This window comes from Silene latifolia, chromosome 3, assembly GCF_048544455.1.
Source record: "Silene latifolia isolate original U9 population chromosome 3, ASM4854445v1, whole genome shotgun sequence".
Classification (NCBI taxonomy): domain Eukaryota; kingdom Viridiplantae; phylum Streptophyta; class Magnoliopsida; order Caryophyllales; family Caryophyllaceae; genus Silene; species Silene latifolia.
Window position 1 is genome coordinate 117,394,102 of NC_133528.1, and position 17,330 is coordinate 117,411,431.

The following is a 17,330-nucleotide window of genomic DNA, read 5'->3' on the forward strand; positions in this document are numbered from 1 at the left end:
CAATCCTCTTATTTAATTAATAATGGGAGGGATTACAATTTCAACAAATAAAGCTCGACGAGTCTACAACTTGTCGAGGCTAAGGTGTCAACTAACACACCTCACATAATAAAACTAGCACAAGACACACAACAACTAGCTAGTACAACATAATAAAAACCTACAACAAGAATACAACATAATAATAAAGTGGGTAATGGAGGTCTTCACTCTTCCATTCTACCCTTGCCTTTTCCCTCGGGGTACATCTTCCCCTTGTTCTTCTTGTTGGCCCACCTAGCATGGACTTCTTCCACGGAACGGATCCTAAACGGATCTAAGACGGCGATGGCCTCCGGTCTAGCACAAGACCCCATATTCGACCCAAGACGAGCCAATGCACGGCCCACCATATTCTTGGGACCAAAACTCCTCCTCTTCGGTGGTCTCATCACATCGGGAGTGGCTCCATCAACATACTCCTCAAAGAAGGCACGGTTGGCCTTCCCAACCTCTCGATACTTCAAGTCGACAACCTCGTCCTTACGAAATTTGGATCTCTCTTCCAAGGACGGAGCTCGTGACCACTTGACATAAGCGGGAGTCACCCATGTCGTGGCAACGGAGTTTGGTACCTCCCAAAGCGGCCTAGTGGCCCACCATCTTTCAAAGAACTCCACAAGCTCGGAATTCCGGAAAAAATTCTCTTGGATTAGAGTATCTTGAGCAGACACCTTTTGTTGACGCCCCATTTGCCTCATGAGCCTTTCGGGATAAATGAAGGAAAAAACCTTCAAACCCACCACCATCAAAGAACGAGGACTAACACCCATAGCGGGAACCCCGTGAAGGACCTCAAGTGCCACCACGGCACCACCCAACGGATATGAGGACCACCCTCCTCCGCCAATCTTGCGGCCCAATAAGCCTCGGTGGAAGGAAAACTATCCGGGTACAACTTCTTTCTCATGGTAAGGTGACGGAAGGAGTAAGAAGAAGAATCAACCGGAGGCTCTACATACCTTAGCCTCTCCAATAGCCACACTTGGAGGATCCTTGGGGATCCAAAAGAGGGAGCTTCACCACAAGAGCCTTCTTTGTCCAAAGCTTGTATAATCTCTCTAAGCACCAACCATGATGGATCTCTACCATGCTCCATTTTCTCAATCACATGGATAAGGGTCATGCTACCATGGCATCTTGGCCCCTCCTTCTTCAAGACATCAACAAAGAGGTACACATGGACGAGGCAAAATGCAAGAGCCCTTCTCCTAGTCACCTCCGAGACATTAACATCTAATTGGTTTGAAAAGATGTTGATAAGAGACAACATATCCACACCATGTGGAGCAAGAAGAAAGTTGATTTGGCTTGTTGATAAGCCTAACATAGAACGGAATTTCTCCTTGTAGCACAACCGAGTCGGAGGAAGCACCGGAACACAACCCGGCCACCCACCAATGGCTCCAACTTCTTCGGCAAGAGGACAAAGCTCACCTTTCGGGAAAGTTAAAACATGATGTTTCGAATCCCAAAACCGAGAACATGCTTCAAGAAACGAAGGTTGCACCTTGACTTGACGAAGCACCAACAATTGACCATCTCCCATGCAAGCGAGTTGATACTTTTCGGGAGGCGACAAATCCCGGCACCATTGTCGCAAGGCGTTCTCAAAAGCATCCATGAAATATTTTTGTGGAAGAAGAAGAGGTTTTGTAGAGATGATTTTGTGTTTCGGATGATGAAACAATGAAGCGTAAACGTCCCTATTTATACAAAATGATCAGCGCACTTTTCAGAAAAAGGGGAGAGCCGGCTTCCATCGCCGGGCTGCTCGCGCCTCTTTGAGGCTTCTCCAGGATTCCCGCTGTTGACTTGTCTCTTTCAACATGTGTTTTCTCCTGACACCTCAAACCTCCCGCCAGGAAGCTCGCGCCTCTTCGGGATAATCCGGGACATTTTATGTTTTCTCACACTCACATTTCCTTGTTTTCGCGTTTTACGAAATCCGACACGGTTTCCATGACGCAGCTTTAAACATACGAATCTTTCTTTCTTTTTTTAAGGGGGGAAGGGCTAATCGCTCCGATTCGCGATGGATCGTTTCCATGTCAGTCGAAATTTCGAAAAAATTTCGCTTTTTCGCAATTTGCCGGCAAAAATCAAAACCGAAGATTGATAACACAACATCAATTTTCCTCAAAAATTCAAGCACTCACAAATTCGAGTCTTGACCTCAAAAATCAAAAAGCAAATACTCGCAAAAATCCTTTTCTAAAATTCATTCCTGACGATTTGAGTTTGAATTTTTCGAGTCATTTTTTAATAATTTCGATGCAATTTAATTCACAACACGAGTTAATTGCTCAAATTTTCAAATCAATTCCTTTTGAATTCCGAACGTGACGACTTGTCACGGAATTTTCAAAATTCATTTCAAAATTTCAATCTTAACTTCAAGTCATCTTGGTTAATTTTGGTTTTCAATCAAACGCTTCTACGTGTTTGCATTTATGTATATGTGCTATCTGTTGCCTGTTTTCTACACTAACGATGCAGGAACTGGTGCAAGCATCAAATGGAGAATCAGCAGCCGACAGCGCTCCTCCGAAACACAACACAAAAAAAGCCAAAAATCACAAAATAAACCACAATCCAAAAACACATATATACAAACCGCCTCACGCAAAATGTAAGTATGTACAGACAAGAGTCGAAGACACGGACAAGCTATAAAAACTACTCGACGTCTCCCGTCGGACCTGTCCTGGTCTCACTAAGAGTCGCCGCCAACGCAGACACCACCACCTGCTCAGGCTCCCTCTCCGGAGAACTTTCCAGCGTCTCCTCCTCCATCACGACGCGAAGCTCCTGCGCCGCAGCCAACTGAGCCCTGAGGGGGGCAATCTCCGCGTCTCGACTCCGCAGCTCGTCCTCACGACGCCTCAAGTCCTGGTCTCGACGGATGATCCCCAGCTCCTGGCCCGCAATCATCGACCTGGCTGCCTCCAACTCAGCACGGACCCGAGCAAGCTCCGCCGGATCCGCATTGCCCTACAAAACACAATAACAGATCCTCAAGATCTAAAAATGTGAAATACAACACCAAATACACAAAAACAGCACAAAAAACGTACCTGAGAAAGCCGAGCCTCCCTCGTAGCCAGGTCACCAGTAAGCGCCCTCCAGCGGTTAGCCATCCGCCACAAGTTCTGGTGACTAACAGTCGTCACCTACAAAACAAAAATGTCCTTCAATACAATGTAAGGTAAAGTATAATCGGAGAAAGTGTTCAATTCAGGAACTCACCCTCAGAACGATCAACCTCCACTCCATGCCGGCATCGGTCACCTCGGCCGCCGCGGGCTCCGGTAAGCGCAATTGAAGCTCCTCGCCACCCGGCCCTGAAAAGTGGTCTCCGTCGGGAAAGCTGGGGGCTGAGTCCTCATCAGCGGGTCGACTCCCTGCCATGTGGATCCACATCAAAAATGACAAACCCTCCTATTAAGAGAGGCAATGGAAACAAAAAAACAGAGGAAAATATACCTCGATCGGGTACCAAGCAAGCCTCGACAACCGGAATGTGTCGTAGTCAACGTCCCGCAGCAACAACTCCTCACCTCCCCGACCGTGAAGGTGCTCCTCAACCTCGTCAGGGGTCGACTCCTGGAACAACACCCTAGGCGGGTCAACCAGCACGACGAAAGTCTCGGTAAAGCACTGGCGAACTAGACGCTCGCCCAAGTACCAAACCGGCTCAATCGCCGTCTCCAAGTACAGATGCAGGGAGCTGCGAGGCCGCAAACGCTCCCTGATGGCAGTCGGTACACCCGTGTAGTGCTCCCAAGGCCGCCCAACAAACTACACTCAAAATAAAGCTATTCAGCTGACTGGGGGCTTCATGAGCTACCTAATCATCCTATCTCTATCTATTTCTATAAAGGAGAAGGGAAAGAAAGCGGAAACTTACATCAGCAACCCGAAGCTTGTTCACGCGACGCCTGCAGTCCTCGTAAGTCGACTTAGTCGACTTCTTCCGAGCCACCGTCCAACCCCTCACAGCAGGGTAAGCCGAGGGAACACCGTCTGTAGTCCCCGGACGCAGAGGAGTGAAGTAAGCATACAACCAAGCCTGTAATCAAATACAGCAAACACAAATCAGCCAATTTCTCAAAAATTGCCAAAGTCAAAATCAAAATCAAAATAAATAAAAAACTACCACAAAAAACTTGTACCTCAAAGATGAGGTCGGGACCAACTAAGGCAGGAGCACTACCCGCTCCCACTGTCTCTGGACGCACCGCCGCGTGCAAGTACCTGGTGAAACTCGCCAAAGCCGGCGTAACCCAGTCAAACCGACCCAAAGTGTCAAGGTCGGTGAGGAGAGGAAGCACCTTGGTCGACAAGCGCTCACCCTTGTCACCAAAGTACGTGGCACCCAAGAAGTACCACAACCACAGCCGCGTCTCCTTCGCGTCAGCCTCAACCTCTGCCTCCGGGCTCGCCAACGGCGCCGGAGCAACACCTGCCACCCTCTCAGTGAAGTGGTCCTTCACGTACGAACTCGCAATCAAGTACGGAGTGACGTCGGAAGGCTCCGGCAAAGCAGTACCGATCAAAGCAGTGACCGCAGGAGAGGACACTCTCTCCGGCGTCTCGGTAAACTCAATGGGCAACTCGCCACAGGGAGGGCCGGATTCCATGGCGAAGTCCTCTAAAGTCACGCCGACCTCCCCAAACTCCATGTGGAACGACGACGTCGTATCCCAATACCGATCCAACATAGCGCGGATCAAACACAGGTTCGCCCTAATCGAAGACCTGTGAATGTCCCGCCAAGCGGCCACCAACGGCCCAAAAGCCGACCTCTCTATCAGCGCCCTCGACCCGGCTCAGAGAACGTCGTAGAGACCCAAGCAGGTAGAAAAGCCCGAGAAAGTCCTCATGGTCCCAATCTCCTGAAATCAAAAACAGACAACGTCAGAATGCCTATTTAGGCCCGACACTTTAAAAATGACAAAATTCAACCAAGGAATACGACTCACCATGCCCTCGTGAGCACGATAGGAAAGGTGTTGGTCCAGTCGAAGCAACAACTGGCTACCGTCAAAACCCTCGGCCCACTCAGGTGTCGCCCGTAAAAACAACCCCCGCGGGGCCGTAACTCGCCTGGCTCTCCAACTCGCGACGTCAGCATCATCCTCGGCCGTCTCCGCTCTCCGTCTCTTATGGCCGCGAGACTCGACGTGGAGGGTAGGGCCCAACTCAACGACCCTGTTGACATCCCGCAACGATCGCCTAGTCCCCCGAGGACGACGCTCCCTCGTAGAAACCCTCCTCCCGAAGGTACTCGCCTCAGCCCCAGTCTGAGCTCTCCTAGTGCTAGCAGCCCCAACAACGGGCTCCTCATGCTCCTCGACGACCCCTGAGGCCCCAACAGTCTGCTCAGGAGGTCTCTCCTCCTCAGTGGCGTCCTCCACAACCACGGCGGGCGTGCTAACCGGGCCCGTCCCGAACAACTCCTCAAGAGTCGCAGCCATGAACTCGGCCTGCCCAGAACACTCTCCTACAAACAAAAAACGTCAGCCGGAATTTCGGCATTACGACGGCATGAAATGGATAAATCTAAAAACAAAACAAACACAACCTGCAATACAAAACAAGGGCAATCCCGCCCAAAATCCAACCGAACAAAACCATTCAAAAAAAAAACACAAAAACGACTCGCCCCTCTTTTCAAGCAAAAGACGAGTCAAAGCCACAAAAACGGCATTTCAAGACCTATTCAAGGTCCGCCTACAAACCAAAATACATTCCCGACACAATGGGGTATTTTTCTACGGCTCAAAAAGGCAATTCATACGCTAATTTGAGCCCAAACCGGTCAAAATTCAAAAACGACTGCAAAAAGGCAAACGTGATTTTATCACGCCTCAAGGTGACCTAAATTACCAATAAGGTCCATTTCAAGGCAAACTGACTCAATTCAACCCCGAACAGGCGCTTATTCTGTAAGACGTAAGACCGTCACAAAAGGCAAAAATCCAATTTTGCCCACAATACCCAACGATGGTCCATAAATGGCGAATAGGGGTTTTCCCAACTACAATGCAACCTAGTGGGACCCACTACCTAAGCAAATAAACTTGGCGTTATGAAATGAGACGGTTTCTCGTCTCACTCACGTTTTTCGAGCATAGGGAGCGGGAACGGGGACCAAAATGCAAACTAAAAGCACCCCTATACTCCTAAACAGGTTTCTAACCTAATGCAAACATCAATTTCACTCGAAATGGGCTCAATCAAAAACGCCCAATTTGATTTTCTAGAGTAAAATTCGCCCTAATTCAATCAAGCTAAAGATCAACAAATTTGAATGAATTCAAGAGGAAATACTTACCTTGAGATGACATTGTTGATGAAGGCAAGAATTCGAACAAGCTAGAAGGTCCAACAATGGCGGATTTGGCTTTGTTTTGTCGAAGAGAAAGAAGACGAGATGATGAATGGTATGCGGCCTGAACTCGCGTCTTTTACAGAAAAATAGGGAAGCCCCTTTGGTTCGCCAGGTGGCTCGCGCCTCAATCAGGCGTCCCTTGCTTTTTCAGCGAATTTTGGGCTTTAGCCCAATTTCCACATAACAAACTTCGAATTTTCATTTGATGATATTAAAGGTCGTCATTTTCTCAAAAACAAAAACAAATAGTGAAAATTCAAATTCACTATTTTCGAAAGCTGTAAACGGCGGCACATAAACCGCCACCTCAATCAATAGTGAACATTCCAAATTCACTATTTCCATCAAATGTCGACGGCGGCACATAAACCGTCACTTCAATTAATAGTGGAGATTCAAAATTCGCTATTTCCATCAAATGTCAACGGCGGCACATAAACCGTCACTTCAATTAATAGTGAAGATTCCAAATTCACTATTTCTATCAAATGTCAACGGCGGCATATAAACCGTCACTTCAAACGCAATAGCAAACTCAAAATTTGCTATTTTCCTTCAAAATTAAAACAAACGGCGATCAAAACCGCCACTTCAAGTTCAAAGAAGAACGACGAATGGTGAAGATGCCAAATTCACTATTCTTTCAAGTACCAGCAGGGGGCTTCCTCGCGGAACCCGCTCATTCCAAAAACAGTGATAGTGAAAATCCATACTCACTATTCCCACAGCGGCATCACGAGTTCGCTACTTTCAAAACAAGCCCATTCGACGCGGCTATTCCCATGGTCCATTAACCGACCTTATCATGGCTGGCGAGCCTTTGTCCGCAAACATTCAAGGATAGATCCCGAAGATGCCTCGGGTACATTTCCTTATCACGGCTGGCGAGCCTTTGTCCGCAACCTTCCAAGGACACATCCCGAAGATGCCTCGGGTACATTTCCTTACCTATGGTTGGCGAGCCTTTGTCCGCAAACATTCAAGGACAGATCCCGAAGATGCCTCGGGTACATTTCCTTATCATGGCTGGCGAGCCTTTGTCCGCAACCATCCAAGGACAGATCTCGAAGATGCCTCGGGTACATTTCCTTATCACGGGTGACGAGCCTTTGTCCGCAACCATCCAAGGATATATCCCGAAGATGCCTCGGGTACATTTCCTTACCATAGCTGGCCAGCCTTTGTCCGCAAACGCGCAAGGACATATTCAAAGATGCCTCAGGTATGACTCCTTCTTATGGCTGGCGAGCCTTTGTACGTAGTCTAATGGACTTTAAACGACCCGCACGGATAGTCGACAGACTCTAAACTGTTCCCGACGACAGGTCCCTGGCTCGTACCCTCGAGTCGCCTTGGCGTCGCCCTTCCCGACGGCAGGTCCTTGGCCCGAATCCTTTCGAGCCGCCTCGACGTCGCTTGGGTCTCCAAGTTGTAATCTTCGATTGACCTGGGGGCTCTACTTTGACTTTTGCCCTGTCCAAGCCTCAGTCAAAGTGGCGGCTCTGTAGATACCCAGTATCTGCTGAGACTCCAACAAACACCCGATGATTATCGGACTACAACATGTTTTGGAATCGCGGCGTTTGATCAACAGTTTGTGTACAACTTCACGTCGAAAAACTTAAAACGATTTCGAAAATAAAACATTTCAAAACATTTGAAAAATACCTGGAGTGTTTAATGCACGACGACGGGGTCGCAATGACACTAACTAGAGTTAAAACCGACACCGGACCAAAAACCGACTCAAAAATTCAAAATCCCGACTCCAACAACGAGTCAAACCGAGTCAAACACAAAAACCAAACATTTCAAACCTTCTACCTTATGTTTTCCCGAATTCATGTTGGTCAAGTACCAAACATGTGACTACAAAACCTAGGATAGAACAAATCATGATTGCGTTTGTTGTGAAAGTGACACCACAGCTCGAAGACCCGCGACGTGGCTCGCGCCTCTTTGAGCAGCCCAAGTGGCCACGTCGCTCAAAACTCACACAACCACTCATTCTCCTATAAATACCCCTCAAATGCCACCCATTTGAGACTTACGCGAGTGTCCACCCCCTCTTTTCTCCCTTAAAATTCTCGACTCGACTTCTTAAGTCACAATCCGACGCGTATTTACGACCTACCGATCGTAAATACAAGCCTTACACATTGTTTGGTACCGTCATCGTGCATTAAATCACTTGACCGACCACTTCGACCACTAAACCATCACTAAACTTTTAAAACACTCTTTTTACTTACCAAAACGGTTTTAATACGAGTTTTTTCCGATCAAACGAGTTATTACACTTACGTCGGTCACTCGCCATAACCAAACATGTAAGTATGAGGGTGTAAAAATCCTCTTTTTTTATGTTTTCATTCGTTTCATGACTATAACATGCTAAAACATGCATAACATGAACCAAAACATGGAATAAACGAGCCAAAACGATTTTTTGGTCCGAGGCGAAGCCCCTTAGGTCGCCAACTAGCTCGCGCCTAAATGGGGTATTCAGACCAGAGATCAACCGTGTTTGTTCTCGTTATTTCCCTTAATCCATTTTTCATATTTGTAATCGGTTTTCACCATTTCAAGTATTTTCGAACCTTTGTTATTTTATTTCACATATTTTAACCATAAAGCATTTTTTACCCTTGGTTCCTCATACCATGACGGTTAAATCCGTGTTTCGGTGATAATATTTGGTTAATGACATTTTAAAAGGTATTTTAAAGCCTTTTATTTCATTTCTTTACATTTTTCAAACAAACATATTAGTCACCAACACAAAGTCATCCTTGGTTCTACATACCATGCTGGATTTTAACCCGGGTACGATGATGAGTACCGACTAATCACATTCAAATGGACTTAAAACAATTAATCCATAATCATTTTTAAAACTATTCATGTCAAGTTTGTCAAATCGAACCCGACACCGAATATTATCAAATAATGGTGATTATTCGAGTCTAGTTCTTCAAATCAACAAATGCGGTCTAAACGACCCCTTTAAATCAAACCGGGTTCAAATACCCATTTCCAACACGTTTTATAACGTTTTCTAAAAGGTCAGAACACGGCACATAAACCGTGGGCTAACCCGCGCCTAAACAGGCTCTCCTTTTCTCATTTTCAAAACCAGAGGGAGGCCCCTTACACCGCCGGCTGGCTCGCGCCTCATATAGCCGTCTGGTATAGGGCATGTTCCCTTCCAGCATTAGTCTAGGACGATTCCGACTCCGGTTAACCCGGATATAGGACGGATCAGATGACTATTTGATTATCCAAAACCATATTTGCAAAATGCCTTACTAAGACAAATGGATCATGTTATGCACCCTAAACCTAATACGGTAAATGGATGTTTAATTTCTGTCTTGCATGCAAATGAACCATTAATCCAACTCGACATCTTATACTTGATACTTGGATTAAATCAACCGACTTAGAAAGCTCTCACATGTTAGGTTTAAATCATTGGATGCGCATTCATGCATTTAAACCGTTTTATCAACTTTTGCATTCAACCAACCAAGATCGATCAGTAGAGGCCGCTAAACGCGGGCGGGATTGGGTGTCTGATTAAAGGGCTTCCCAATACGTACCTTCACCTCTTACTCAGAAACTTTGGATAGTGGACAACCTTATCCAGGGCGTACGAGAGTCATTCTAGAGATAGGATGCTAAAGAGGGACGATTTCCTTATCTTTAGTACCTATGTCAAACGCTGCTTTGCGCTTCGATTTGACCGAGGTATAAAGTGGAATTCGAACGGGTTCCAGGCATCCCATAAATGCTTGGTGGCGAATCCGAACATCTCTAATCGTTTCGAGACCCTTACCGAGACGAAACTGACCGATCTAAAACGATCCGGTCGAAAGCACCTTTACGCCGCCGAGCGTGGCTTTCAAAAGACCGCTGCATGTCCACATATTGGCTTGGCGTGCAGGTGGCCCGTGACTACGAATCGGTAGGTGGCCCAAATCCACAGACCGAGACGTGGCCCATGTCCACACAAGGGAAGTTGTTCTAGAAGGAAAACGTGTTAAAGATGTTTACTTGACTAATCTTTTTGCATTGTCTAGTCGTACCATGTCTTGTATGAGTGCTTTGAAAAAGAACGACCCATGGCTTTGGCATAAGAGATTAGGCCACGTAAATGCTACAACATTGAACACCCTTAAGCGACTTGACTTAGTCGATGGCATTCCTAATATGAAATTTGACTTTAATAGTTTGTGTGATGATTGTGCTAAGGGGAAGCAAGTAAGAAGCTCCTTTAAATCCAAAAAGTTCGTTAGTACATCTAAACCTCTTGAGTTACTTCATATTGATCTATGTGGTCCAATGTGTGTTAGAATTAAAGGAGGTAGTCGTTTCTTATGTGTGATTGTTGACGATTTTTCACGATTTGTTTGGCTTCTCTACTTAAGTTCTAAAGATGAAGTATTTGATGAATTTTTAATTTGGTTGAAAAAGGTCCAAAACAAGTTTGATAAAAAGCTCATATCTTTGAGATCCGACCATGGAACCGAATTTGAAAATTCCTCATTTACTACTTATTGTGATGAGCACGGTATTAGCCATAACTTTTCCGCGCGTGCTACACCTCAACAAAATGGGGTTGTAGAGCGTATGAACCGTACACTTGAAAACATGGCTAGGACTATGCTCATTAGTAGTAAGTTGCCAAATAATTTTTGGGCCGAAGCCGTCAACACATTATGTCACATTTATAACCGTGTTATGATCCGAAAAATGCTTAACAAAACACCCTACGAGTCGCTTAAAGGAAGAAAGCCTAATTTATCCTATTTGAAATGCTTTGGAAGCAAATGTTTTGTTCACAACAATGGAAAGGATAATTTGGGTAAATTCGATGCTCGTAGTGATGAAGCCGTATTTGTCGGTTATTCGGATCGTAGCAAGGCTTATAAAGTGTGTAATAAATGAACCATGAAAATGGAAGAAAGTGTGCATATCATATTTGATGAGTCTAGTCTTTTTCATTCTAATACACATGAAGAGGATGATGAAGATGATGAGGACTATGAGCTTGGAATGATCCGACATGACATGGATGATGTACACGAGGAGAACGAACAAGAGGAGCAGAATCTACAGTCGGATCAACTGTTGATTGAAGGAACTGGCCAAGAGATAGGGGGAACAGAACCACTTGAACCACAAAATGAGGCTACGACATCCAGGGCGAATGAGGGTACACTTGAACAAAATGAACAAACAGAAACAAACCCTCAAACACAAAATGAACCAGAACCAACTGTTGAGCGAACTGTTGAGTCAGAACCCCAAGAAGCTTCACCATCCTTAATCGTACCAAAGAAATGGAAACACCAAAAATCTCACCCCCTTTCTAACTTGACCAGTGACTTGAATTCGGGAAGGAAAACAAGATCATCCCTCAATGATTTCTTTGCATCTCATGCGTTCCTCTCACAAATTGAACCGACGAACATCACCATGGCACTTGAAGATCCAAGTTGGGTGATGGAAATGCAAGAGGAACTTAATCAATTCAAAAGAAATTAGGTATGGCATCTTGTCCCTAGGCCTAATGGTTGTACCGTGATTGGTACCAAATGGGTCTTTCGCAATAAGCTAGATGATTCGGGCAATATCGTAAGGAATAAAACTAGACTAGTGGTGCAAGGATTTAAACAACAAGAAGGCATTGATTATAATGAAACCTTCGCACCAGTAGCTAGGCTTGAAGCCATACGTATGCTCATAGCTTTTGCAGTTCACAAAGGCATCAAACTGTTTCAAATGGATGTCAAAATGGCTTTTCTAAATGGTTATTTAGAAGAAGAGGTCTTTGTGGAGCAACCACCGGGTTTTATGAACAATGAATTTCCAAACCATGTTTTTAAATTGGACAAGGCGCTTTATGGTTTAAAACAGGCTCCAAGAGCTTGGTATGATCGCTTGTCAAAATTTCTTTTGAAAAATGGTTTTGAGCGTGGATCGGTTGATAAGACATTGTTCATAAAGTCACAGTGTGGTGAACTGTTGATTGTACAGATTTATGTCGATGACATAATATTTGGTGTAACGAATGAACTCCTTTATTTGTACTTTTCCGAACTAATGAAATCTGAGTTTGAGATGAGTATGATGGGAGAACTCGGTTTCTTCCTTGGGCTTCAAATCAAGCAAACTCAAGATGATGTGATGATTCATCAACAAAAGTACATAAAGGAGATGCTATGTAAGTTCGGTATGACTAATTCTAAACCCTTATCTACACCTATGGTTTCGTCCACAAAGCTTGACAAAGATGAGAATGGTAAGAAAGTTGATGAAACGATGTATCGAGGTATGATCGGTTCATTACTTTATTTGACCGCTAGTCGACCGGATATTTTATACAGTGTATGTCTATGTGCTCGTTTCCAATCTAGTCCTAGAGAATCGCATTTCATTGCCGTAAAACGTATTCTTTGGTATTTAGTTGGAACGTCTAATTTGTATCTTTGGTATCCCTCACATTGTCCTTTTGAGCTTTTAGGATACTCGGATGCAGATTATGCCGGAAGCGTTGTTGATCGAAAGAGTACATCCGGGATGGCTACTTTCTTAGGTCCATGTTTGATCTCATGGGCGTCTAAGAAGCAAAATACCGCTGCTCTTTCCACCGCTGAAAGCGAGTACGTAAGTGCCGCATTGTGTTGCGCGCAAGTTCTTTGGGTTCGACAACAACTAACGGACTATGGTATTATCTTTTATTCAACTCCTATCTTTTGTGATAATACTAGTGCCATTAACATTTCAAAGAACCCAATACAACACTCAAGGACTAAGCATATTGACATAAGACATCATTTTTTACGTGATCATGTGGAAAAAGGTCAAATTCGTTTTAAATTTTGTAGAACGGAAGATCAAATAGCCGACATTTTTATAAAACCGCTTGAAAGAGAACAATTCGTAAAACTTCGGTTGGAAATTGGTTTGTTGGATTCCGCATAAAATTTTATGACGACTTGCCCTCGATGATTGACTAGAGTAGATGTTACATTTGTTTTTATAAGTGATTATGTGTTAATATTACTCAATGAATTAGATGATTAATTTGCATGTAAATCCAATGGGTAAATATATTGTTCACATGGAGCCACTCAACCATCATCTAACCATCAAATCTCACTTTCCCCATTACCCATGTCCTTAGCCGCCTAAACCCACCTAGCCGGCTACACACCCTTCCTCTCAACCAATCAAATAAAAAAGCCTAAAACACTATTCACCCACCTCATTTACTACATGTATAATTTTCAACTCTTAAATGATGACCTCCTTACTCACTTTCAAATATTTCAAAAAATTACATCTTCCCCAAATATTCTCCAAAACCGTCCTACACATCCCTCTACCAACTGTCACTTTTACTTTCACTATAAAAATCATGCCTCCAAAATCAACCAAACCAAAAACCTTGAAGGAAATCCGAGACTCCTACAAGCCGAAAACTGCATCGGTTAAACCACAAATCGAAAGTCTTGGATCAAAAACTGCCCAAAATCAAAAACCACCAAAGAAACCTAGAGTCTTTGTGCCAAACGCCCCAATGACAAGAAAGAAATCAGTTGCTAATCGTCCTAAAACAGCTGTCGAGGCTAGGAGATTCTCAAGTCGGGTGTTCAATCAAAAATTCGATTTGAATATGCCGAATGCAACCGAAACCGGGGGTGAAGAAGGAATCTCAAAGGTTGTTGGTGATGTTGATGATGATGGAAATCCAATCATTCAAGAAGTTGAGGAAGTTGATGTTGTTGTTGGTAAGGAAAGTGAAAAAGATGAGGAGATTGTTGATGAGGATGCTGAGAAGGAAGGAGAGAAAAACAGTGAGGAAAAGAAAAATGAAAGTGAAGAGGAGAATGAAGAAAACAATGAGAATGAAAAAGAAAAGAGTGTGGAAAAATTAATTGAAAAAAGTGAGGAAAAGAAAAGAGTGTTGAGAAAAGTGTGGAGGAATCAGTTGAGAAGAGCAATGGGAAATCGAAATCAAAATCAAAATCGAAATCGAAGGGAAGTGTTGGTAGTGATGAAATATTGAAAGATATGGTTGGAAATAAAAGGCGAAAAAGGAAAGGCAAAACCGTGAGTGAGGCAACGGTTGTGGAAACGGAAATTGACACGGAGAAATTGAATTCCATCTTCAATGATGACGAGTTATTCAAGGAGGAAACCGTTCCCAAAACGAAAGGCAAATCTAAGAGAGTATCCACTCGGTTGATCTCAAAGAAAAGGAAAGTGGAGGAAATGGCAAAGGAAGTTGATGAATCGAATAGTGCTATGATTGCTATTGAGCAACCTCTTGATGAGAACAAGTCCAAGGCACTCGAGATTCTTCATGGGTATCGCTTTCCAAAGGAAATCTTTGATTGTTGCAAACATGTCATTCAAGGAAACTTTAAGTCGGGCCGTCGCTATGAACTCGAATGGTATGATTCGTCCCTTGCTTTTAAATTCTTTAAAGATGTAATTCATGCACAAAAGTGGGAGAGTCTTCTTAATCTCTATAACCGAGTTTATTTAGTGGAGATTGTTCAATTTTATACTACGGTCAAAGTCGATGTCCAATCGGGTAGTCTTACCGCCGTTATCAGTAACAAACCCTTGTGTCTCAATGTTGAAATTGTTGGGAAATTGCTCGGTATTCCTACAACCGGGTTGTCCTCATTTTCTAAGGGTGGTTGGCCAACTATTGATGGTATAAGTTCCTTGACCGTCACAAATCTTATAAGTCCCAAAGCTACGTCCCCTATCACACTCAAACCGAGAGAAATCAAAATAAACCACCGGTTCTTTTTCAATTTCATTTATCGAACCTTGATTCCATGTAATGAGAGTCGTGGTGTGTGTGGTGTGCTAGACATGTGGTTGATTTATTATCTTGCTAAACACCTTCAAATTAACCTACCCGCTTTGATGTTCTTTCACATTGATCATCTTGCTAAGATAGTAGAAAAGCGTAAGGTTGATAGTTCCACCGTGTTAGCATATGGGATGTGGTTATCGGTCATTTTCGAGAAAATGGATATTGTGGACTCGACTAGTTTCGGTGTGGATCACATGTGTGACACTATGACCTCGGGAGTTTTATGACAAATGTACTTGAAAATTGATGGTGATAAACTTGCTCGTATTTGGTCGGGTATGAAGGCTACGGATGTCTCCTCCTCCTCTATGCAATCGTCTTCTATGACACGTCTCACTAAGGATGTTAAAGCCTTGTTGGATCTCCAACATGCTCAAATGAGTGAGATTGCGGGTCTTCGTTTAGAAGTGTCGGGTTTGCGTAAGGAACTCAAGGAGGTTAAGGGTTAAAATGAAGAGCTTATGGAGATGGTTCACGGGTTGGTTGGTGAAGATGAAACCGAAGAAGACGATGATTGATCTCTTGCTCATAGCCGTACCTAGCCTATGCCGTATGTCGTACCAAGCCTTTTGCCATAACCATGCCTAATGCTTAATCAAAACAAAAGCCTTTCTAATCCCTTTTTACCTTGGCTTTGTGTTTGTGATATATTTTGCTAATATTGGTTATGTTGTTAGTTGTTGAACAATTTGTTTTGTATAACTCTAATCCTTATTTAGACTTGTGTTCTTCCTACTTGATGATGTCAAGAGGGGGAAGTTGTTTAAAATTGCAGGTGGTGATTCAATGACTCTTAGGCTTGCGTACACCGTAACTATGTTTACTTGGCGATAATATGTTCTACCTAGGCTAATGAAAAATTTGACTAATTTTAAATGACCATGTATTTATGCATCTTATTTTGATCATGTTTTGACTTGTTAACCTTGACCATGGATTAAGGGGGAATTGCACACTGAATTTTATTTGTCTTGCCATCATCAAAGGGGGAAATTGAAGAAACCCAATTTGATTAAGCTAGTGTTGATGATGCCTTAAGCCAAATTAATCTCATTTGTTATTTAATTGTGTGCCTCTTAAGTTTAACCATGTAGCATGAAGCTCCAATTGTCAATTCAAGGTTATCAAGAATGTCATCATGAAGATCAAAGATGAAGATTGTCATTAGTGCTAATGTCATGTGTTGTGAGGTGATCGTTTAACACGAATTTACGTTTAGGTGCAAAAACAACAGTTGAGTCAACAGTTAATTAAGGCTCGTCTTTGAAAGAAATATTTCGAAAATATTTGAATCTTTGTTAAAATGCTTTCAATGTTCACAAATGTTTTCTGGAAATATTTTGAAGTCTTTTAAAGAAAATTGAGCTTTCAATGACTTGCTAAGGAGTTTGTTTGCACAATAAGACACTTACTATAAATGGGTTGTTTGCTTTTACATTTATGAAAATGTTTATGGTTCCCATAAACACAACCATTTATGCTTGTTTCTTGTTGAAAAACCCAGCCTATTTTTGTATGTGTGCACAATCTGATTTCTTGCAATTTTAGGCACCGATTTCTTGAGGAAGAATACTCGGTTGCTTGTAGAGGAATTCGGATGGCTTGTGCATGTTGCCCAAGCAAACTACTTACAATATTTTAATCACTTGTGCTTATGAGTGTAAGATATTTTAATGTGAAGTTGAACATTATAAATAGCTTGCTTAATTCATTTTTACAAGTGTGCAACAAACGAGTTTTAAACTGAAAAAGACTTAAGCTTTCAATCGAGTAAATTAACTTTGCAAAACCGTTTATCATTTCAAAATCTTTGAATCTTTTGCAAGTTTGTTTATTTATCTTTTGAGTCTTTTACTTGAGTTTGTTGTTGCACCTAGTCGTTTTAGTCGTGTTCAAGGATCCCGTGTTTTGTACTTAAACTTTATCTCCTCCGTTCAATTGAGTGAACAACATTGAGATAAGTGGTCTTGTAACAAACGGGTAGAACCAAAA